Genomic DNA, 27149 nt, shown 5'->3' on the forward strand with positions numbered 1-27149 from the left:
TGCCACTTAACCATATATTCATGTAGGAGTAAAAGTATATAAGAGTCAGAATTAAAATCTTTTCGGGAAACAGTGTACCTTTTGTATATATTAATCAAATTGTGAGCAGAAAACAAACCAGACAGGAAATAAACAGGCAGGAATACGACTTCATTATAATAGATGATTTCCAGCGAATGTTTTAATCTGAAATATACTTTTTTCAAAATGCCATGTTGGAATTACATGGTCGTTTATGCATCATTTTGTCATGGAATGTATATTAAAAATGAATTAATATAAGAATGTAAACAAATATGTTTTATTTCCAATTCAATTAACTAATTATTTATAGCAACCAGACTTTTCGATTCTTTTCTCATTGACAAATCTTTCAATGTTAGGAATGGTACTTGATAATGAACAACGAACATTAATTTCCACTGCAAGCCGATTCCTCTGTCTCGACTTAATGTGCAACTGATATCAAGATACACTCTCGCACATGTAGATTGATGTAAATGGAAAAAAATTGACTGCATGTGATAACAAATTTTGGTAACTAACAATCATCCATCCATCCAGTGCGGCCGTACCCGAGATTGAACTCACTACACGAGTTTGTAGTGCAATTCAAATCTTGTCGGTAGCTGAATACTTGATGTTTCGCCAGGGCTATCAAGGGTATTTTTTTATCGCGACGTCATTACTATACGGGGTGCATAAGAGAGTCCCATCTACCCTCGAGAGAATAGACCGCGCCAGTTTCTCGATCTAGGATTTTACCTTTACAGCACCTTGGCTTCCCAAATGGTCACCCATCTGGTACTGGCCTGGCTCAACGTTGCTTAACTTCGGCGAGAACCGAAGTGTCAACGTGATTGTGCCGTACAATCATAATGGCTCAAAAAATTCCATGGTAGACTGAAGGTAAACATCTTGAGACGCCAAATAATTCTTCAGCTTCATGATACTTCCTGCAGATTCTTTGGAATGCTATGAATATTTGCTATGAATGGATTTCAGATAATTCATCCCTATCATCTTGTTGAAATTCATCACGCACCTTTCATAAATGCTTGGGAATTTACGTTTGTATGCTTTTCTCTTTTTTCAAGCATAGCATTAAAATATGGAAACTAAATCATATTCTTACCATAAGGTGTTTTACGTCAAAGGATAGCAAGGTTCACACCATTAGTTACTTCTTCCCGCTATGCGTATAAACGGGTTGAGAGGACTTTTATCCTGTTTTTTGTTTTTATTCATATTTGTACACGAGTTCATTATCTACAGCTTTTTATTAATTATTTTTTGTCAGATAAGGAACATTATGTGAGTACTAACATTATTAAATCATATGAAATGATGATATTCCGGCTAATTTCGATGTATGAGGCCCATCGCAACATCTAAGTTGTCGGCAATCCACACAGATGATCTGCTTATAGTGGCGAAGGCTCTGTCAGGACTAACCAGACATTTTTGTACAACTGCTAATCTCAGCCGGTGCAATAGCCATCACAAGACAGAGCGAACAGTATAGCTCAAGTTTAACATTAAAATTTTTCCTTCTCCTAGATAATGTTTTAACGAAGACTGAGGATGCATCCCTTCCAGTGAATTAGCGCGCCTCCAGATATCAACTTGAAAATTTATACGTCCCGGCGCGGTGCATATAACGCACAGCATTCCCAAATGGTCACCCATCTAGTACTAGCCAAACTCATGGCTTAACTTTGGTAATCTCTTGAGACCCGGTGTGTCAGCGTGATTATGCCGTATCTGAGATGAACTACGTCTAAATAATTATGATGCCGTCCATAACAAGAATTTGTTGACATTGGATTTGAAGATAACCAAATTATAATCGTGAGGGAAACTATCCTTGGAAAATGTGCCGGACCCTAGTTACACGTAGGGCGGTTAAATATTTTAACATGACACCATTGCGCGTATACAAGGCTATATTGTAAAATCTCGAAAACTGTGGCCATCTAGAAAATAATGCTATTTTCCCATGAGATAAAAATCTCTGGTCTCCAATTTGCGAAGTTCTTAATGGTTAATTTGGACGAATTATTGATTTAGACGCCATTTTCATTCTGTGGTATAGCGAGATGTGCTCGGAATTAAGCACAAAAGAACGCGTATATCTGTCATACGGTAAATCGATCATGTTTGGCAAAGAATCATGGCACTGCGGTGAGAGACAATGGCATCGATCTCTAGGGAATTACAAATAGGAATTCCGGAATAAGAAACGAGTAATAGGGAATAATGTTATGTAATGCATACGCTGAGAGACGATTTCGTGTTTGGCGGAATGGTGCCAGACTAGTGCAGATGCAAAATGAAAAATAAAACAATTGTGCCTTTTCTATGGAAATCGACGTAAACGAGACGTGAAGCCACTTGATGCAAAAAGCTAACAAGTACGAAAGATGAATAATGCAAAGACAGGATGTGCATACTGACCGTATTTTTTAAATGATCAACGTTGTAGGTAGGAGGAAAGCAGTCAGAAGTTAGAGAGTTCCACAAACACACGATTCCTGGAAATAAACCACAGAAATGGGAAGCTGTATTAAAATAAGGTATTAAAACAGCGAATTCAGAAAACCGGCGATGTAAACAAGTTGGAACAAAATAAACAGAAAAAAATAGATCAGACAATTCTTAAGGACACATGATAAGGTATTAGGTTGGTGCAAAAATAAAGTCGTATTTGTATATATAGTTAAACGCAAAAAAACAGCATTATTTTTGCACCAACCTAATAGTTGTAGATAATGTTGAGACTAGCAATATCACGTCTATGAAAGAAAGGGAGAAGTTGTAGAAAAGAAGAAATGGTGGGACCAATGAAATTACAGATGTGTTTCTGCATCTTATCAAGAACATTCTAATGGAATAGACATTAACCAACTCAAAGAAAGATACGACCTCGCAGGTTATAATTTTATATTACTGACTTTCAAAGCATAACGTACGGACTAACAAGGCAGGGAACAAGACTAATACATAGATTACTCTATCTAAATAATATTTCGAACCATTCTTTTGATAGGATGGTAGTCTTTCCCTGATTATGCCTCCAACAATGTATTCATGAATCTAGATGGTTTGCTTATTTAAAGAACTTGCTAATTCCAAATAATAACCCCTCTGAATATATAACGGCTCAACGTTGCTTAACTTCGATGATTGGCGGGAATCAATGTCTTAACATCATATATTTGGTAGCAATTAAAATGTTCTTTTTCAAAATAACTAGCAGGAGGGGGTGGCGCCCGGCTTTGTCAGGTCGTAAAATACGCTTAAATATGATATTTTAATTTGTCCAGATTATTATAAAGTTGTGATTTCAAAAATAAAAAAGTATTTGGGTGCCATCAGCTGAAATCAAAACTGCAAAGCAAAACCGTAGCATTCAAATTTGGTTTCGTTAACACTATATGGACGTGACATAAGAACTGATCACAAATAAACTAAAATGAATGTACAAAATGCACACCGATTTTTAATCCATTTTTGACCACTTAAAAATTATTTTAACCGACTAAAGAACGGTCCGTAAAGCATTCAATCATTTGAGGCCCATAGCGCCGCTCTGCGACTTTTAGTTTCGGAGGAGATAGAGTTTGAAAATATAGAGACACACAGACAGAAAAAAAGACAGAAAACTAGACGGACAGACAGACACACATATAGCCTTTTATATATTTTATTCACATATGAGTTGAAGTAAGAAAATGATGTATTTTCAAATGCGTTGTCGTTATATTACTTTTACTTTATGTCATTTTAAAGAGCGTTTTTGCTCTATCTAGTCATTTAATTTACAATCGTTTACAAGAATTATGATTTGTTTTCAGAAGGTTTTAATACAAGATGGAAAAAAGCAAATTCACACATTTTTTTTTTAATTTCAATTCAAGCTAGACCAAAAGCTGCTGAAACAGCTCGCAATATCAACGAAGCGTTTGGCCCAGGAACCACTAATAAAAGCACAGCATAAAGGTGGTTTAAGAAATTTCGTGACGGCGATGAGAGTCTTGAAAATGATGAGCGTAGTGGTCGGCAAACGTGTGTTGATTCTGATAGTGCTTATTTCGATAAATAAATTTTTGTTTGAGTGGATATATGTTCATCTGAATTTGAAAGTGAAAAACTGCAAGAGCTTTCTTTTCAACTTGATATTACCGTGATGAAAAATAAGTCCCTTTCTATCGACTAAAGAAGGTCGTTTTCGGGTCAAGGTGGATAAGGATAATGCAGAAAATATAAATGATGCTTCAATAATCTAAAAGACAAAGTTATAAATTTAATATGGTGACATGTTCAAGTGATAATATGAACAAAATGAATTACAATGATTTTAAATGCTCATTCTACAAACCAGCAAAAATTTCTCAATGTTAGATATTTGCAGGTAACCCGGGAAGAAAACCTTCGATGGATTGCACACATGCAAATGGATTCCATGTGAAGAATGCGGGACTTTCAACCATTGTCTAATAGTATGCATAATTTGACCCAGAATTATCTGAGAGGGTATCGGTCAAAGGATTGAAACAATAGACAATTGGAAATATTAAACATTCCAATAGGAAAATAATGTTTATATAAAAATTGTTACGAAGAGAAAACCGAGCAGTCGGTCAGAGAGGGCTAGGATGTCATATTTCTTTACCGCTCGATACCGATGCACCCCCACCTCACGCGCCCTTCAAAAACGTCAAAACATTTGTAATAATTTATAATCAAAAGCTGATTTGTCAGTGTGAAATTACAACAATATATATATATTTTTTATAGTGTTGTTGTTTTACTCGCTGTCAGTGTGTATGTATCTTGTACCAGCAACCAAAGTAGATGTTATAACTTATATAGACTGTACAAACGTATTTTACACAAGCGGATGCAGCAAATACGCAACACTAATACTCGAAAGTGGCAAGTAAATGCGTCTTCTAAATAAGATGAGAAAAATAACAGATGTATGTGTGTTGCATGTATGTAGACTCTTCATAATGGATGTATCTTTACAATTATATAAATGAAACTTTGTCTGTGCGCGTGTGGGTGTGTTCGTTCCTTATAGACTCTGAAACGGCTGAACAAATTTTCTTTAAACTTTACAGAACTTTAGTGTACAAGTCTGGAAGTTTTGTCTCTGAATACCCCTTATAATTACGGATAATCGAAACTGTTATTTTAATTTATCTATAATCGGTAAAGCCATTTTTCCATGTTATCGATTAGGAACAATGATTGAAAAACGGGCCGTGAAAATTCTACTTTGAGTAAGTTGATATTTTTTTTTTATATTGTGGTCTGTAGGTTCAAACTCGGCACGTAAATTTCTGAATTTTTTCCCATCATCTGCAAAGAATGTAAAGACTTGAAAATCTACATGTTTAAAAAAAAATTTTTTTTTTTGCATGACGTGACCTCTAGGTTCAAACCCCGCACGTAAATTTCTTAATGGTTTTTTTTTTCATTTACTGGAAAGAAGTTTATATAAGGTAATTTTATATAAAAAAAAACAGTAGGTTCTCTAGTGCAATGTACAATAACACATATTTTGGATTAAGTTACTGCATGGACGCATGTGAAGCTTCCTCCCGGATGATTTCACAGATTTTGATGACAATAAAAATATAGGAGTGAGAAATATTCGGTCATCATCATTCAATCCCGGCAACGTCGGGTCTCCCTGCTAGTCGTTTATAAATTCGTTGACACATTATTATACAAAATTAGGAAATGATTAAACTTAACGTTTAGTAAATAAGCGAGCGTATAATAGTCATAAAAAATGAAGAAAAACATTACGCTGCGTCAGTTTTCGTATTAATAATTATTAGGGCTATGACAACAGAATATTATTATCATTGTTTTGACTCTCGAGTATATATCCGACACAGTTTGACACAGTTAATCAATTAAGAACCACATTATTTATCTAAAAACATAAGATATTAACTGATATATAATCGAGAGTCAAAATAATGAAAAGAATATACTGTTGTCATAGCCCTAACGATAAAACAATTCGCAAATCCCTTTGTCTATATCTTACAGAGGAGACAGCACCTCTTTCAAGCCTCACATTTAATTTCGTTTAATATTCTACGCATATACTTTCATTGTCACTGCTAGTTTATATAACTATATATTATACACGCTGTTTTACGAGGGGCGTGCAATAAGTAATGCCCCTGACCCACTTCCAGTTGTCTGATCTAGCTGAAAATTTGCATGTGCAATGATTTATATATCTACGGGTTATTTGGCAAATTACAGCTCTGAACTAATTGTGGTTTCTGTTTTACAGGTGTTTGAACTGAGTCAGGTGTGAAATGGAGTCTGTTGAATGTCGAGCAGTGATCCAGTTTTTGTATTTGAAAGGACGAACACCACAGGAGACTTTTGTTGAAATGAGAGAAACTTATGGTGATAATGCCCCATCATATGACCTTGTAAAATGCTGGTCGCCCCCTTCTGCCATTGATGAGGCATCTGTCCGTCAAGTTGAGGCTGTCATTTTGGAAGATCGGCGCATTACTATTCGCCAAATAGCTCAAGATGTAAAGATTAGTAGAAGGTCTCTGGAAACTATCATTCATGGCTATTTGCATATGCATAAGGTGTCTGCCAGATGGATTCCCAGGTTGCTCACACCATTCTAGAAGCGAGAACGCGTCGAGCGCTCGAGGATGAATTTGATGTGCCAAGAAGACGAGTCAAAGTTTTTTAAAAGACTGATTACACAGCATAAAACCTGGGTCCATCACTATGATCCAGAGACCAAAGCCCAGTGAATGGAGTGGAAGCACTTGGACTCACCACCTCCAAAGAAGGCAAGGGTGCAGCCCTCCGCTGGCAAGGTCATGCTCACAGTCTTCTGGGACCAGGACGGAGTAGTGATGACAGATTTCCTTGCAAAGGGTACCACAATTACAGGAGCCTATTATGCTTCACCGTTGAGGAAATTAAGGGAAACTATCAAAATCGAGAGGCGGAGCAAGATCAGCAAAGGTACTCTCCTCCTGCAGGACAATGCGCCGGTCCACAACTCGCATGTCGCCAGATCAGAAGAACGGGCCTGTGGTCATGAAATCCTTTCCCACCTCCCTACTGTCCTGACCTTTCACCTCTTCCCAGCCATGAAGTTGTTTTTGAAAGGAAAGCGTTTCCCAGATGATGCAGCCTTGATTTCTGAAGTCACGTCGTGGTTGGAAGACCAACCTGGGGTGTTCTACAAAAACGGTCTCCAGAGCTGCATCAAACGATGGGAGAAATGCGTAACTCTAATGCATAGAGAAAGACTAACAACTGTGCCAAGTTTCGTTGCTCTACTGCTATGGGAAGTGGGTCAGGAGCATTACTTATTGCACGCCCCTCGTATTATTTACGTTTTATACTTATCAACAAGTTTTAAAACATTTTCTTATTAAATACTATATATTTAAGTAATTATCTTTTTTTTTTTGCCAAACGTCAAATAAATCTCGGATATGTTTCGAGGTCGGTCGTCAGCGATGAACTGGTTTCATTGTAGGTTTCAGCTTTTAAATCATCAAACTCGCTTCCCTGGCAACCTAAGCGTTTCTAAAACGAGTGTTTTCTGTAGTGAAATCGAGATGTGACGTGCCCTTCTTTTTAAAGAGACCCATTAGCACATCCGGATCTTTCATCGCTAATAACAATTGTAACAGAAACTTTGCAACGTGTAGCGTTATGAGGCAGTGCAGCATTCACCAAAAGAGGATATTGATTTGCTTTTGTTTTATTCATTTTTAAAAATTATTTTATCGCGTCTTCTGCATTGTTTGACGCCACAAATATATACAAAGAGTCCATGTTTATTTCTTAAACTTTAATCAGAGGGAGGGAAGGAGAGAGGGAAAGAGGGGAGGGAGAGAGAAAGGAGAGTGAGAGCGGGAAGAGAGAAAAAGAAAGAGAAAAGGTAAGAGAAAGAAGGAAAGGAGGTCAGGTGAATTTATGTTCAAGAAAAAGAGAAGTATATAGGTATACGTTTTGAAGTATATAGGTATATGTTTGTACGTGTAAGAGAGAGAGAGAGAGAGAGAGAGAGAGGGAGGGAGAGGGAAGATACTGTGAATACGTAAGAGAGAGAGAGAGAGAGGGAGAGGGAAGATACTGTGAATACGTAAGAGAGAGAGAGAGAGGGAGAGGGAAGATACTGTGAATACGTAAGAGAGAGATAGAGAGAGACAGAGGAAAATATGTGAATATGTAAGAGAGAGAGAGAGAGAGAGAGAGAGAGAGAGAGAGAGAGAGAGAGAGAGAAAGGGGAAATAATGAGTTTGAAAAAGGGTGGGAGAGAAAAGTGTGAAGTTACGTAATTGTGTATCGCTGATGTATATAGGCTCGCGTGTGTGTGAGAGAGAATGGGCAGTGAGTGTGTGTATCTGTATGCATGTGAAAAAGAAAGAGAAAGGGAATGTAGAGAAACAGAAAAAAAGAAAGAGAAAGGGAATGTAGAGAAACAGAAAAAAAGAAAGAGAAAGGGAATGTAGAGAAACAGAAAAAAAGAAAGAGAAAGGGAATGTAGAGAAAAAGAAAAAAAGAAAGAGAAAGGGAATGTAGAGAAAAAGAAAAAAAGAAAGAGAAAGGGAATGTAGAGAAAAAGAAAAAAGAAAGAGAAAGGGAATGTAGAGAAAAAGAAACAAAAAAGAAATCTACCATCTAACCTTTCACTACTTGATATTTAAGCCAAGATGAAAGTGTAATATCTGTTTTACTCAGTCTCGACAGACCATCCTCACATGCATTAACTCCTCCTTTGGGAGAGGCAGTTTATCCAAACGCATTCGACAGAGAATGTCGTCGACACCAGATCATGACTAATTTTGCATTCGTCCAGTGTACCGTATATTGAGAATGAACAGGATTCTCACTGCGAATTAACCTTGTGTCTAACTTTCTAATTTCAAGTTTTTTTTTTAAAGTACAGGATGGCCCATTTAAAAGTAACCCAGAAAAATGTAGTAGAGAGAAGGAACATTCCTTTATTGTTTAAATTACCTTTGGTGCTATAAAAGGTGTTGGAAGTGGAATGGTTGGATCCTTCTACCGCTCCAGAAGATAACTCACTACTGATGCAATTCTATATCTGTATAAAAGCCAAGTACGTCCAAGGATGGAGTACTGCTGCCACATCTGGACAGAAGCTGCCAAAACCAGGTTATCCTGCCTTGACAGAGTACAAAATATACTTCGTAACTTCTTGGGGGATACCCTTTTCTCTTCCCTGCAACCTCTCTCCCACAGAAGAGACGTTGTGAGCCTGTCTTTGTTTCATCGTTATTTCCATGGCAAGTGCTCGTCTGAGCTTCAATCTGTGGCCCCCTCGCTAATCTTTCATGATAAACACCCGTCTACCTGAAACCACTGTCATTAATTTTCCCCACTCTTTATCTGTGCCTAAATCAAAACGTAGACTCCATGATAAAAGCTTCTTTCTTAGAAGTGAACGCCTGTGAAACTCTCTTCCGTTTGCCTGATTCCAACCTGACTACAACTTGGATGTCTTCAAGTCCAACATAAACAAATTCCTGATGAACCGCCCCCGTAAGTAAGACACTTTATCAAATCTCCAATACTAACGATTACTACGATACTATCCCATTGATTACTGTACACGTAATAACCCTTATCTCCGAGTTGCTTCCGGGCCTTGATAAGTAGTGACCTCCATATAAAAAAGTGCTCCCTGTTGACATCTATGCATTTCTGGGCACGTTAAACAACGTTTACAGATACTGTCTGTAGATCTTCTCTGGTGATTCTTCTGATAACGTTGGTAATGTTCTCCTTTAGTTGATCTAGATTGTGAGGATTATTTGCATAAACTTTTTGTTTTAAAGTCCTTAAAAGAAAAAAATCACATGATGACAAGTCCGGGGAACGTGGTGGACATAACCTCTTGCTTATTGTTGTCTCTTCCGTGAATATGTCATGCACTTGTGTCAGTGATCTGTGAAACGTGTGGCATGTAGCGCCAGCTTGTTGGAAAAAGAATTTTGTCTTGTGGTGTCAGTTGGTCATTAAGAGAAAAATTAGAGATCGGGCTACATCTAAGCTGGCCGCCTTGTATCTCTATCTCTGCTATTATATAAAAGGACATTTGTATGTATGTATGTATGTATGGATGTATGTTTGTGTGTGAGTTCGTCTTCGTCGACTCGGAAACGGCCGGACCGTTTTTTTTTTTTTTTTTTTAATTTCACATCACACGAAGGTACTTGACGTGTCTGGGTGTGTTCTTACGTAAGTTTTGTATCGAAATGCCACTGATAAGTATCGAAACTGATAATCGAAATAATCCGATTAAGAGGGAAGTCTGATTTTTATACAATCTAACATCACAAATGCATTTGAGAAGTTTTATCACCTCACACAGAAACGTCCAGCTTATAAAACCAGCAATAAATGTTTTTATAAGAAATTATATTTATATTTTATATTAATGATCTTTAGAGAACAATTGAACCATGATACTTGACTGTTATATGCTTTACTTTAATTCAAGTGATAATGTAAAAATAATTTAATAATATCAACAGTTGGTTCTTAGACAAGACAAAGATGTGTTCGAAATGAATGTTTCTTTTTAGAGCAAAATCGAACCATGATACTTGACTTTTGTATTTTAAACTTTAAGCGAAGCCAGTATTTATAGATAATTTTATAAAATCAACAGTAGATTCTCTACAGTGCAATGTAGACTAGAAGATATTGTGAAGTAAGTCACTACAGGCGGCATGTGAAGCGTCCTTCTGGTACACTGCGGAGAAGGATCCCTACCAAGAGCAGACAACCGATTGATTTGATTAAAGAAATGGGCGATTTCACCGATATCATTGACGATAAAAGTATGGTCGGGTGAAACATTTGTTGATCCCCATTCTTTTCCGAACAACGTCGGGTCTTCTTGCTAATTCATAAATATATAATGTATCCTGAGATGCCAACATTTCTATGCATGTGCCACCAAGCACAACAAGTTGCCGAGTCTTGATGTATACCAGGCATTTTCTATCTCAAGGGGAGCTCCTGAAATTTATACCAACAAAATGAAGAAAATTAAAAAAAGCCCTAGCTCTGAAAAAGCGAATTTAAAGCATCGAAAGTCTTGTCATATTAAAAACTGATATTTAAAACGTTTTTCATTTTAAAATTGAACCACTTTCTGGTTTTAATTTCTATTATAAACTAGCAGGGAGAACCGAGTTCGCCCGGGAGTCAATGATAATCAACGAATATTTCACACTTCTATACTTTTATTGTCATCGAAATCCGTGAAATCGCCCGGGAGGAAGCTTCACATGCCTCCATGCAATAACTTAGTCCAAAATATATGTTATTCTACATTGCACTCTAGAGAACGTACTGTTTCTTTTATAAAAGTTTTTTATATAAAATTATTTCCAGTTAACGAAAAAAAAAACAAAAACATTAAGAAATTTGCGTGCGGGGGTTGAACCTACAAACCACGTCGTGCAAAAAAAAACAAAAAAACAAAAAACAACAAAAAAAAAACAACGAAAATAGAAAAAAAAAAGAAAGACATAAATTGTCAAACCCTATAAAAATATTTGCAGTAAATGAAAAATAATTGAGAAATTTACGTGCGGAGTTTGAAGCTACAGACTTACATCATGCCCCCCCCCCCTAAAAACACGTTATCAACTTACCCACAGTAGAATTTTCACGGCCCGTCGTTCTATAATTGTTGCTAAGCGACGACATGGATAAAATAGCTTTACCGAAAATAGATCAATTAAAATAACGGTTTCGATTTTTGATTATCGGTGATTATCGGGAGTATTCTGAGACACAACTTAAGATAACTCCCAGATATATGCTAAAGTTTTGAAAATTTTAAAGAAAATCTGTTCAGCTGTTTTGGAGTCTATAAGGAACGAACTCACGCACACAGACAAAGTTGCATTTATATAATTGTAGAGATAGAAATATTCATACGTATGCTTCATAAGACGTGAGCATACTTATTTATTTATAAATAATATAAGTCCTGTTGTAAAAGAGAAGAAATATAACAAATAATGACATCGTTTTTAAACGCACAGTAATTAACATAATACTCAACCACTTTATTTATTTCGACGGGTCTTGACCTTATGCCACCCCCAGAAGTAAATTCGAAATTCCGTTCAAATTCCCAAGTTTAACATAAACATTCCCGAGTTCGACAAGATACACCTGAAGAAGGCCGGAGGTTACATCGACCGAAACATTGTGAAAATCACACTCAAGATGAGAACAGTAGTCTAATGAATCTAAATGATACGAATAACCAATCCTCAACTCAAATATTCAGAAAAGTTATATCAGATTTTAGTCTAGATTTTTATGAATTACATTTTTCTTCACTTTCAACTAAGGATATAGCCAATTGGCCATAAGGGGCTACTATATAAGGGATATACCCACAGGAGAACTGTATAGGGCAGGGGTCTTTAAAGTTTGCGTACGGGGTGCCATATTGATGAATTTGAAGAACTGCATGAGTCAAAATTACAAAAAAGAATACATGGGTATTTTTTATACCGTCTTGTTCATTAGCTTTGTCTTTTTTTTTTTTTTAATTGAAACTTGTTCTCCCAAACCTCATTCTTTCATTTTCTGAACAAAAAGAAAAACCGCCACACTATTTTCACGCATTTAAATTTTTAAATATTTTCCTGAATATTTTTACGTTTTATATAAAAGCTCTGCGGGCCGAAGTAAAAGAGTGTGGCGGGCCGAATCTGGCCCACTGACTATAGTTTTAAAGACCCCCCCATTTAATCAATTGCCTTAACTTCTTGTCTACCTGTGAGGAAATTGCATAGCCACTTCTATAGCTTCCAACTACTTCGTAAAAATACAAACGAAAATGTTTTTTTTTGTTTTTACTAGTGAGTCACCATATATCTAGGCCTAAAAGTCACTCGAGGATAAGGGTTAAAGATCGTCAGGTTTCCGCTGAGACAATATAAAGTTCATTAGTAATGGTGTATTTTTTTTTGCGTTTTTCATAAAAGCTCTGCGGACCGACTTAAAGACTTTAGCGGGACAGATCTGGCCCGCGAGCCGTGGTTTGCAGACCTCTGATATAGAGAGTTGAGCAGGGAGATAACTGTTTACATTATACTGAAATTTATGCACATTATTACAGTCAAGGAAACAGGAAAGGGCTAGAGAATTCTAAAGTGTTGCAGTTCGATAGAAGAAAAGAATATAGAGCTTTCTGGCACCTGAGGACTTCTATAAGGAATGGGAGATTTTTTGCTGGTCAGTTTAGTTGATGGGATTTATGCCCTAAGGGCACAAGTACCATGAGTTCGTAAGAAACATTCCGTCAACGTACTTATAAATCAAGCACAACGATGCAACATTGCCACAATGCGACAGGGGCCCGAGCTTGGTTAATAGTGCAGGATCTATTAGATTGGGGGGGGACTCTTTTTTCGACTCGGTTTAAGAGAGAAAGATGAGTGGTAGATGCACCAGTCCAGATGTGGCAACGACACACCATGCATAGTCGAACGGTAGCTTTGTAGAGATACAATATACTGTCAGTGGTGAGTAGTTTTCTAGCACGGTAGGGGAAGCCCATCTTCTTTGCAACAATCTTAGCAATGTCTTCAATGTATTTATTCCAGTTGATGTTTCCTGTGAGTTTAAAACTGAAGAGTTGAATGAGGAGCTGTCAGGTAGAGTACAAATGGCAATCGGTAGTTTACAAGGTTTCTTGTGATTGTTAAAAGAAAGATGTTTAGTCTTGGTAGCATTGAAATTACCTTTTATTTTCGTACACACTCTACTTCAGACTCAAAGTAATTTTCTAAGGCTAAAAAAATCATTGAAAATTTTATATCATAAAAAAATCATTGAAAATTTTATAATTAATGATATACATTAATTGCTAGATGAAAGATAATGTTTTTAAATTGCAACAAAATGTACATTACATAAAATAAATCCAAGTTAATTATTTTGATTCAATTTAAATTAAATTTTTATACCTGACTTTCTGAAATTTATAAAGGTGCATTTTGAAGATAAATAAATTTCAAATTGAATCTTGTACCTTTATTTTTAAAGCCTATAGTAAAAACATTTTGTTTAACAATTTTCATGCCTTGGATGAAATGTTTTTCTAACTTGTATCTTATATTTTTAAGATTATATTTTAAAACTCTCCTTCTCTCTATTTCAGTTTGTATTTCTCCTCACACCACAACTCATGTTTGCAACCCTCTCTTTGTATTATTACAGGTCTGATTATTCTCTCTGTTTCAGTTTGTATTTCTCCTCACACCACAACTCATTTTTTTTTGCAATACAGGTCTGAATAATGAGAAAATCTGAATTTTATTTTTAACAAAAACTTTAAAATAACTTTTTTTAGATTAAATTTAAAAAAATTTCTTTCAGAATAGGAAATCTTTAAAATTTAATAAGGAACATATTTCCTATAGGTTTCATTAACAAATATTCAGTACATAACGAGAAAAATAGAGATGAAAATTTCAAAAGAATTGTATAACTGGTTACGGTCAATAGTAGTCCTCGCCAGCGAAAGTCTTTTTTATTGTTATTCTATTATTATTATTATAATTTAAAACATTTTGTGTCCTGCTCTTTCGCGCGAGGACTAATTTCATTACCGTTTTTTTATGTTGTTAAAAATATATATAATGTAAAATCCTGTTTATACTTGCTTAAAAAATGAAAAAAATTACATTAGTTATAGTGTATGTTTAGAATTAAAATATCACAAACACGACTTATTGTCAGACCTAATTTGATTGAGTCTACGTCGTTTACTCTTTTATGTTGCTTATGAATAACAGAAGCAACTCTTTATAAAATACATAGCCATTTCTTAAAATACTACTTCTAGTCAAGACTACATAAGCCGATTAAAATAAGTTTACAGCTGCTAGACAAAAGCACGCATAGACGTCAAATCAGAACATTTCTATTTATTTCAAGTTAGGTGCAAAAATAATGCTGTCGTTTTGATGTTCAACTTCATGACAAAAACGACATTAGTTTTGCACCAACCTAATATAAGCATACCCCCACCACATCCATCGATTTAAGACAGATCCTAATTAATAGAGCTTAAATAATACATCTCGAAATCCTAATTAATAGAACTTAAATAATCCTAATTAATAGAGCTTAAATAATACATCTCGAAATATGTAAAAAAAAAAAAATACCCGAAACTCTTTATAAATCTCAACAAACTTCAATTAACACCAATTCAAACCGGTAATAATATTTTAAAACGTTTAATGCAATACAATTTTATCCGTGTGATACTTGTTCTGGCGTCACGGTTAACGTCTTTCCTATAAGAATGTGAAAACGTTCTGTTAGCGTTGTTGTGTTTTTGTTTTATAATCAAAACATATCAGTTCCACATGTGTCTTGAACGTTTTCGATTATTCGTCGAATCATGATGAAATGAAAAGAGACACCAATAAAAATAAAATCTGAATAAAAAAGGTATTTCAAAAGGGCGCGTGAAATCAGTTTTATATGGGTTTGTGTAGAGTTCACTCCTTAACTAACCCACTGATAAATGTGGAAATGCAGTCGTTATATGTAAATAGTTTTAATATCAGCTAAATTTAGTTTAATTTAATTTTATGCAAAGCGATTAAAGGGGTTGAAGCTTTTCGTTAAAATTCAAATACCAGGTACGTTCCAACAATAAAGCCTCCTACTTTTAATTCCGCCCGAATGGATCAAAGAGGATTTCAAATTACGTTGTTATAATGACTGAACTTATGCATTCATTACCCGAAATTTTCATCTCTCTATTACATATATTGATGGTGCGAGACTCTAAGAAATCAGCCCCTGTCATGAACAAGCGTCAGAATCAGGGATGCGCCATTGAATTCCTCCATGCAGACAAAAAATCGAACCGATTAACATTCACCGGTGCCTGTTAAACGTTTACAAAATCGATGCTGTTGATGTCATCACAATTAGGGGATAGATTGGTCCATTTTGAGGTGGAGGCAGAGATATAAGTGACAAAGGGCACTACAGTGTTTACCGATCGAAACATCAAAAAAGTCTTTTAAAATTATTTTTAATTTAATTTTCACTCCAAACAAAACACAGTGCCACTTTGAAGTAGGGAGCTACTATCAGGGACATAAGTTGAAGGGATATTATGAAGGGAGTTGAGCAGTAAGATGCATATTCACATTACACTTGAACTTCTGCATGCCAGTACAGTTGAGAAAGCAGAATCTTGGAAAGGAGTGCCGAAGTCTAGCAGTTCTGGGGAGGAAACTATTGGAGTAGAAGGCTTTCTTACATGTAGGGCAATAGTGCATTGAAAATGAAGGTGATTACCGACGGGGGCGAAGATAGAAGCAAGTAGAGAACCGGGGGAAAATGTACGTGTAAATACGAGGATATGCTGACTAGCACCATCTTTTGGTGGCGTGGAGAAAGACTTTTAAAAAGCACGTATTTGTGCGAAAAGACGTTTACAAGATAATGAAATGCGTTATCTTGGAAGAACCAGGAATAAATGCTTTTCATTTGCACTTCAAAAAAATGGCGAGTCTAATTTTTATTTATTTTCGTTGCTTTGCTTTGTTGCGACTTTAGAGGCAGTCATTTTGGTTGAGAAAAATGTTGCCCGATCTTTGTTCCTAGCTCCCATGGATTATCACTTAATACGACCATTATAAAACCATTTAGATGGCCTTAAGTTAAAATCCCGAAAGTTTGGTTTGTTTGTTTGGTTTTAAGGCCTATCAACTCTGTTTGGGTTATTTAAATCTGAATCCAGTTATTTTGGAAATAGAATTCATGTTGCATCCAGTTATTTTGTAGAAGGTTTTTATTCTTCAAGTTCTTTGTATCTTTGGGTTGGTTGTTTTATAGTGGATTTTATCGTTTTTGTTCCCTCTCCTGCAGAACATGAATGTGTTTTGGAATGGGAGAGGGAAAGGAGTTATAGCATTAATGTTTGGTACATTTTAAGTTAAGAACCAGTCAGGAAGTGGAGGAGATAGAAAGAGAAAGGGGAAATGGGAAGAATGGAAAAAAAGGGGGGGGTTGTTGTTTTTGCTTTTGGCTTTACGGAACATAATTAAGTTTTTCAAAAGGAAGAAAAACAAAAACAAAAAAAACAACAAAAAAGCATCAATATTAAGGTTCATTTCGTCTCAGAAAGCCAATATCTTCAGACAACCTGATCTGTTAGCACCAGAATTAAAACCTAAAGAATTTTTATTAGTGAGACATTTATAATCTCGTTGACAGAGGGAATCACGTAATAAAGAGCAAAGGCTGTTATTGATATGAATAACATTTTTCAAAAATACAGTTTTTTATTTTCAAGCTTACATTTTCAATCGGCCAACACTTTTGCACCGACTTCATACGAAACCGCTCTGTTCGGGAAATAACATTTTTTCCGCTCTGCTGCGGATGTTCCTGTAATGCACTAACAAAATCTGCTGTAAATAAACGTAATTATTAAGCCTCTTCATTTATTCGGTCAGATTCAACCCTTGTACCATCCCCGTACTGTTTTACCCCTGTGCCAGATTTACAAGTATTTTAACGTAATGTGCTCTGATGAACTCATCGCACTTGTGCCCCGTCGATGTGCCCCGTCGATGTGCCCTGACGACAAACTCGTTTAGCAACAAAATCATGCCCCTTCACTGTTGAGGTCTCCAAATATCGGAAAGCCTTCTACTCTAACAGGTCCTGGATATGACCTTAAACTATATCCGATGGTGAGGCCCCAGCTTGCAGGCCTTAGGGAGTGTGGAGCCACCTTTTAATTGCCATTGCTCCCAGGTCCACTCTGACCCGGAGTGGGAGCACCTGTTAGGGTCCAAACTATGGGTTAAATAGAATATGACTTAAAAAAAACAAACAAATATACTATATTAAAAAATCGTTCTTCAAAATCACCAGATTCGGCATTAAATAATCTGAAAAGGGTTGATATGCCGTAAAACAAAACAACCAACCAACCAATGTACTCTAACAGTTTCTTTCCTCGAACTGCGAGACTTTAGAACTTCATTCCTGATTAACCGCTTTTCTGACTGTACTGGTATGGATTATTTTAAAAATATAATGCAAACAGATATCCTTCTCATCACCTCTAAACATGGTCCTAAATAGTTACTCCTTACGTCCAAGAGGCGATGCGCATTGTTTGGTGTGAGCATGAGTAAAAAGGCGTATGTTATTGTTGATTTGCATGAAGAGGGGAAAGAGATTCATTTATTGATGGATTGGACCTCTGCCAGGATAAATTATTGGAATACCGATTCCTGTTCTTATATTTGTCAACGCACGCCACCCCCGTCTTAGGGAAAGTATAAATATGATAGCGTAAAAATTCAGAGAATTTAGAAAGGAAAGATTTTTTTTTCTTAGACAACATTATTCACATTCTTTGCCTTTTGAGTAGCAATAAAATGCAGTATCTGTTCTGGAACTACATTTCACTTTTTCTGACCTCGATCAGTGGAGGAGAAATCCTTTTAGACTGAGGCAATTTTTATGTTTTTTTTTTTTTTTTTTTCCTATCCAGAGTGCATTTTTTGGGGTGCTGGATTTTCTCCACATTAAAAACCGTGTCTAACTCTTGTGTCTAACTTTGCCCTCATAGGAAGGCAAGTAAATAGGAACACTAATCCACTGTCATGTCATATCGTAAAATATATTCAACAATCGAAACTTTTAACTTCCAACCTTTTCTATGTCACATGATCAAACTAACCAATGAAAAAAGACCACACGTAATATGAAACCCTTATAAATCATGTTTATGCATTTGTGGAATCTCTTTTAATTTTAATGCTCGATGTTGTTTTACGACTTTGAAGTCATTTAAATGTGAATTACTGTTAAGACGATATTTTTTTAAACAAATAGTCAGCAAACGATTTTTAAACCATAAATATGATGCTAGCAGGTACTATCACTTCGGATTTATATAAAACAAGGTATGATTTACGAGGTGTGTTCCAAAAGTAAGATCCCATATTTTTATTCCGCCCGAATGGATCAGAGGGAATTGTAAATTGCATTGTTATGATGACTGAACTTATGCATTCATGACTTTAACGTTTCATCTCTCTGTTCCAGATGCTGACTGTGTGAGACTCTAAGAAAGCAAACTCGGCACGGACGTGCGTGAGGAGCAGATATGCGTAATTGAATTCCCGGAAAAAGTGGATTGAGAATGCTTGTGGCTATGTAGAAAAATAAATTCTGGGACACAAAAACTCGCTCTTTCCAATGGTACATCTCCATGTTACGTTTATATAACTTTTTAAAACGGGGAACAAAACATTGTACGTTGAGACAGTCGCAAAGGAAATTAAAACTTCGACTTTTCAGGCGAAAGAAAGAGGTATTTTTTTCTTCAGTTACCACACCAGTCACCGACATGTATTTAACACTAGTATCTTCTCTCTTTCTGACCGCCACGTCGGCCAACTCTCAACAGACGGCATCTGACACAGTTGGCTTTCAATATACAACATAAGGTACGTACACCACGCGCCTTTTCCTGTTTCTTGTCGTTGTCTCTCTTTTTTCCCTTCCAATCTGAATCTCTATACATGCATTTGAGTCCGTGACGTCCCGCCTCGTCCCAAAATTGCCGACGCGACTACGTTACATCCCGTCTTCGTAGCTCTTCAACATTTGTAGTAAAAAATAGTAGGCTTTACTTTTTGAACAACTTTCGGACAGCAAGAAGTGCTCTAGACGCCCCTGGTATATTACTGGCAAAATTGCATTAGGAATGGCGATGACTATGTACGAAAAATAAATTCTTTAGCACAAAAAGGTCACTCGTTTTAATGGTCCCTCCCCTATCTTCGTAGCTTTTCAACTTTACAAGTTAATAAAACATAGAAGGCTTTACATTTGGAACGAGCCCCGTATATGATGAAAATATCACAAATTCGTATTTAACGACGAATGTACTTTAAGATCTTACCAGGATCGGGCTTGTAGAGACAAAGTCGATGGAATTGAGACGTAATGATAAAAGGAGGGGGTGAGAAAAGTTAGAAATGGGTTGCAGCTTAATATGATAGAATGCTTGTGAGCCAAACACCCCCATCGAGCTTGTTTGGCGCAGTTTATCTACCCGTTTTCAGTTAGCCTAATAATGTATTACTTTTAAGTAATATTTAACAATATCAAATATAAGATAATTGGTGTTTCGATTAGTTTATGCACCCGTATCAAGTAAGCTTTAAAGTGTACTACTTCCAATATTACAATATCAAATATGTGATAATTGTTGTTTTCGATTCGATTGGGTAGCCGAGTCTAAAGAACCATGAAGCCATCGTCGATATGCCTGCAGAAACACGGATTTATTAGTAACACGTGATTCAAATAGAGTTTTATGTTCCTGCTTGCGTTGCTTTTGTCGATGGCGGACCAATAGCGACTGTTTTGTAAATATCGTCGGTTTTGCCGTGGCGATTTACATTCCTATGAATATTGCCGGTTGGGTGCGTCCGTAATGGTGAAGGGCGTATCGTCGTTTCTAACGGCGAACGCATTCCAAGCATGCCTCTGGTTAAGTTGTATCCGCTCAGCTGTATGATTGCGTATCGATTTGTGGATGGCACCGTAGATTCAGCCCGGCATGCCTCGGACCGGATGTCCATATGTTTGTCGAGAGGACATGACGCATTCACTGGACAGGAAATAAAAGCAGACGCTGATCCGTATTCAGATGTCGCATATTAACGCGTTCCCGGTGAAATCGTAGAAAAATAAAGTCAATGCATTATGACGATATATATATATATATATATATATATATATATATATATATATATATATATATATATATATATATATATGAACAATTAGTTAATAAAACATGTAAACCACACTTTAAAAAGAGGTGGATAGTCCTTAATCCACGGAGTTTCGAAGAAATACTTTCTTTCTCATCAGAGGGTAAGCAAAATGCCGGATCGGATTTTGCTGGCAAAATTATTTAATGTAACTACAAGTAAGTCATAAATCTGTGAAGGGTAAACTATCCAATAACGGTAAAATCCAAAAAAGTTTATTAAATTTCCATTTTCACAAGTAAAATCCAAGGGAATCGCGTAATTGGAAGATGGTCCAAAGAAATCCAAAAGGCAGAAATCTGTGGAATAATTCACAAATTCACAAGGAAAAAGTGAATGAGTTCAAATAATATTATTTAAAGAAATATAAGATGTGCATAGAAAAAAGAAATGGAAGAATTTAAAACATGGCTGTCAAGGCTGGGCTGATTTAAGGAAAATTTATATATATATATATATATATATATATATATATATATATATATATATATATATATATACGAGCAAACAGTTAATAAAACATGTTAAAACACTTTGAAATGAGTTAAAAACATATTTAATCTGAAAAGGAAACACTAGATAAATGGATAGTCCATAATCCGCGGAGTTTCGAAGAAATACTTTCCTTCTCATCAGAGGGTAGGAATTAGCAAAATGCGGGATCGGATGATTGGCTTCTTTTAATAAAGCATGCAATTTCAGCTGATTGCCTCAATATAGATAATTAATTCTCTGGTGGGAATTAATGACGCTAGCCACCGATCGTATTAGAGTTTTGGTTTTGAATACTTTATTAGTCGTGAGATATCAAAACTTACTTCAAGGTTACAGTACTGATAGAATCAACTTCATACAGCATTGTGGTTAGAGCACGCTGCTTTTAAATATGTGTCTATGGAGCACCGTAATATTATGCTGGTTGACACAAAATAAAAGCTATTGAGACACCTTCAGAGAATCCTACAGATATACAAGAAGACATAGGTCAGTTCGCTAAATAACTAATACATAGCTGGGGACTACGCAGTTGCGGATGCATAAATCTTTAAAACTGTTATATTAACCCGCCCGATTTGGATCGTAAGAAAGTGGATAGCAAGCGAACTTCACTGACATGCATTCGTCACATCTATTCGACTATCACTAATACTACTCGTTGTCCTGTTTTTAAGCACATCAGAAACATACGGCATTTTCGATTTGGTTATGTGATCGGTAATTTTTGTTGGTGATGGAAGTAATTACAGACTCCTGAATCCATTTAGAAATTTAATCGAAAAAGAGAAAATGAATGATGAATGTTTTAATAAGATTCATTCGAAACACACGAATATGTAATGTTATCTCAATAAATTCACATAAAGTAATGCTTTTTAATTTAAGAAAAGTGGATAAAATGTCCTCACTCTTTTTCGTTTTTTTTTACAAGTAATTTTATGATTAGCGTTGAAATAGATTTTATATCAATCGCTTATTTCTTTTCTCTCCTATTCATCAGGCTATAAATGAATATTTCTAATGTTTCTAATGTTACAAGTTATTAAACCAACACACGCCTACTATTTCATAAGTATCTATTTTACCAATTTATATCACATGTAACTTATATTGTAGATTATACTTATAAAATTATACTTTATAATTATATTTACTTACTAAATTATACTTATAAAATACTTATACGATGCATTCGTTCAGCCTCAGGAGAGAATCGATACTCCCTGTAATTGTGAGGCAAGTGTTCCACAAGTCCAATCCACACTTCTCTTAAATCGGCACTGCTTGACTACAGTGGCAAGAAGTGCTAGACGAAAGGAGACAATGCCGAGAAAAGCGGAGAGCACATACGACACTTGGAATTCACAAATGGTCACCCATTTTAGAACTGTCCAGGCTCAACGTTGCTTAACTTCGGTAGTAGAATGGGAACCGGTGTGTACACGTAGATTTTTTTTTTTACACAGTGATCACCACTTATCAAGGCCCGGAAGCCACTCAGGGATAAGGGTTATTGCAAGTACATTACGTTAGTGTGGAGATTTGATGAAGTGTTTACTTTAGGGGGCGGTTCATTAGGAATTTGTTAACATTGGACTTGAAGACATCCAAGTTTTAGTCCGATGGGAAGCAGGCGGATGGAACAGATTATGCTATATAGTAAATTATGACAAATTGTAAGTTATATCTACCTTTGAAATATAATAAAATTTATACTTATGAAATATTTTTTAAATTATATGTACAAAATATTCTATCAACTACACTTATAAAGGTATTTTATTCATTAATCTTATAAAATATTTTGTAAATGATCCTCATAAAATATTTTGAAAATTATAGTTACTTATAAAATGCTTTGTAAACTATATTTACTTATGAAATATTTTGCAAATTATTCCCATAAATATTCTGCTTATCATACTAATGAATAATTTTGTAAATTACATTTACTTATGTAATATTTTGTAAATTGTACTCATAAATTGTTTTGTAAATAATCTTTACTCATGAAATATTTTGTAAATTATACTTATAAATGATTTTAGTACGTATACTTCTAAAATATTTGGTAAATTCTATTTATTTATAATTATTTTGTAAATTATACTTATAAAAAGATTTTGTAAATAATTTTCATACAATATTTTGTGAATTATACTTATGAAATGATGTTGCACTTATAAAATATTTCATTTATTATACATTAAACTATTTGTAATTATACCCATAAAATATTTTACCATACACAGTTATTAAATATTTTGTAAATTATATTTACGTATAAAATATTTTATTAATTATATTTATAAAATATTGTGCTAATTTTATTTACATCTAAAATATTAAGTAATTTATATTTACTTACAAAATATTTTAAAAATATATCAATAAAATATTTTGTAGAATACATTTAATAAATATTTTGTAAAATATACTAATAAAATATTTTGTAAATTATATTCATAAAATATTTTGTAAATTATATTCATTAAGTATTTTGTAAATTCTATTCATAAAATATTTTGCAAATTTTATTCATAAAATATTTTGTAAATTCTATTCATAACATATTTTGTAAATTATATGTATAATATATTTTCATATTTATCTGTGATAATTATGTTTCAGTTTGAAGAAATATGGTACAATAAAATTATGGGGTGTTCGTTCGCGTCTGACCGCATAGAATGGAAATATGTCACAAAGTTTAACAAGGTTTTTTAATATAGATCCACAGAATATTGTGATAAGTGTTTCAGTGTGAACCAGTATAGTATAATAAATTATGAGGTTTATCTATTTTATTTTTTACTTTCATCATATTTGTCTTTGGTTTTGATACCCCCAAATTCGAAGCTATCTCTTTACAACCCTTCCTTTTCATTACCTATCATACTTTCATAAATCAGAGTCCATTTTCTGTAGGCTGTTTTTGAACCCAGTCAACGACGCGTACTTTTGCTAGTATATATATATATATATATATATATATATATATATATATATATATATATTATTAATCTTAGCAACCATTTGCTTTCACAAACAAACAAACTTCAGTAATTTTTTACATATCTGTTTTGGATACATCTTTACGAATTTGTTTACAAATCTGTTTTTTTTTCACGGGAGGGCAACCGATCTTTGTCAGTTTATACTTGACATTATCGCCGTGAACTCATCAGAAACATTAAAGTTCTGAAAGATAAAAATGCGTAAACATCGAGCCCAACCGGAAATGGACCTGATGTATGTTGTTTTAATTCTTTCTGAATTTTCCATATTGCATCATTATGCATTTTTTCTATTCATATACAATTAAAATTAAACATTAAATTACAAATCTTTATAAAGGTTAGACGCAATGTTCCCAATCGAAAAAAAAACTTTTCTCTCAATTAATTAAGATAAAAACCCTAAACTGAAAAATGAGTAAATAAACAAAGGGCTTTTTAAAAAAATATACGAAATAATCAAAACAATATTAATAGCAAGACTAATATGAATGAACGAACAAAAAATTTAAAGCAATATTTTAACATCCACTTACTATTCCAAACAGTAATAGTCTCTTTAAACACATTTGCAATAAAGTTGAACATATATTTGAGTATAGAGGTTTTTTTTCGAAATATGTTGTTATACAGATCTCTCTTTGAACGGAAATGACGACAAATAATATTGTAATATATAAAAGTATATTAACTCGCAGAATCCATGGAAATTTAACGATAGTTGTAAGTTTAAAAAACAACAACAACATTATAAATAAATTAATAACTGATAAAATAAAACAAATAACAATAATTTTAAAACAATATTTAGTAAATTCTTTTTTGACTTTTTAAAGCTTAAAAGAATAATTTTTTAAAATGTACATTTTTTCAATGAAAATTCAACACACAACACATTTTTTTGTCTGAATAATTTTTAATATGAATTATAAATGAACAGATATCAATTCACTTGCATTTTTTTTTAATTTGGAAAGGACTCTATAATAAAACCTTAAAACATAATTTTTTTTTAATTCTAAAATTTTAAACTGTAAACAGTCAATTTTAAACTGTAAACAGTCAATTTTAAACTTTAAACAGACAGCTATGTTTTTTTTTTTGAAACTTTTTGGAGAGGAAATGGTTTTACTGTTTTTTAACTGATAAAGAGTGACTGTAAAGGGAAGTAATACGTTTCTCATTAATGAATGATAATTTTTTGACACCGAACGTTGGACAAGTAAATTAATCTATTATATAAAAGGCTATATGTCTGTCTGTCTGTCTGCATATTTTAAAACTCTATATCCTCCGAAACTAAGTCGCAGAACAGCGCTTGACGCCTCCAATAATTGGATTTTTTTACAGACCGTTCTTTTAAGGCTATATGTCTGTCTGTCTGTTAACATGCACAGCAGGAAAAGAAACTTGAATCTTAGGGAGATCTCTAGCATTCCAGTAATTGTAGGAGCAAACGGACTAATAACAAAGAATTTCCAAAATATACCCGATAAACCAAGTGCAAGAAAGATTAAAGAATTACACTTACAGGAATGGTTAGAATCTTAAGATATATCTCGGTTGGAATGTATGAGATAGTGAGGGAATGTCTAGCATCCTCAGCAAGAACAAAATGATAAGGAAAAATATATATGTAGGCATAAAAATTATTAATTGCGTAACATTAAACAGTAGTGCCTATAAGTATAAAAATGATTAATATTTATAGGTGTGTGTGTGCGTATATATATATATATATATATATATATATTTATTTTATTTATATATATAAAGAGAGAGAGGGATAGAGAGAGACATAGAGAGAGAGAGGGAGAGAGAGAGAGAGAGAGAGAGGAGCATTTTGTTTAATATAGATTCTATTAATGTTAGGTTGATGAGATTAGGCTCATGCCAAAAGTAATTTAAAGAATCTAAAAGTATCACTGAGTACGTTCATTTTTTTTTTCATTTGGCGTGTTCATCCATCAAGAATGATGAAACATTACAGAACGGAGGTAAAGTGTGGAGCTGATTCGCTAGGGGTACGAAATTTCTGAGTAATAATTAGCGATATCGCTTGCGATGTGGAGGCGGTAATCTGATCGCGTAACCAAGTGTGTGTGTGTGTGTGTGTGTGTGTGTGTGTGTGTGTGCAAATCTTGGTTTAAAAGGTGTTATTACTCTCTCTGTTACAAAGACCAGCCGAAGTCCACTTAATAAACTTCGTGCCCAATTCACCCTGCGCAAAATTATGTAATCAGAAATTGCACAATATGACGCGTAGCACTTTATCATACCCATACCCCTTTAGCATAGCTGCATATAAGTCGGAGGCCTTCACGCTTGAATTGGTAGTTAAATGATTCAAAGCAAAAGCTAGATAATATTTGCATACAATTATTTCGATTTCAATCAGAAAAATCTGCTGCCACTTGAATAAATTTATTTGAACGACTAATCAACAGTAGCAGCTGGAGTATTTCCGAACATTGATATATTATCGATATATTTCTTTCTCCTTCTTTCTCTCCCTCTCTCTCTCTCACTCTCTCTCTCTCTATCTCTCTCTCTCTCTCTCTCTCTCTCTCTCTCTCTATATATATATATATATATATATATATATATGTGAAAATGTATCAAAAAAAGATTACGAAATTTATAAAAGTTTATAACCTTTCTTTATTCGTTTTCTATTGTTGACGTGCAGGAATACAAAATATTATTATGAAAA

This window comes from Euprymna scolopes, chromosome 24 (genome assembly GCF_053919585.1).
Source record: "Euprymna scolopes isolate OS-2025 chromosome 24, ASM5391958v1, whole genome shotgun sequence".
In the NCBI taxonomy this organism is placed as follows: domain Eukaryota; kingdom Metazoa; phylum Mollusca; class Cephalopoda; order Sepiida; family Sepiolidae; genus Euprymna; species Euprymna scolopes.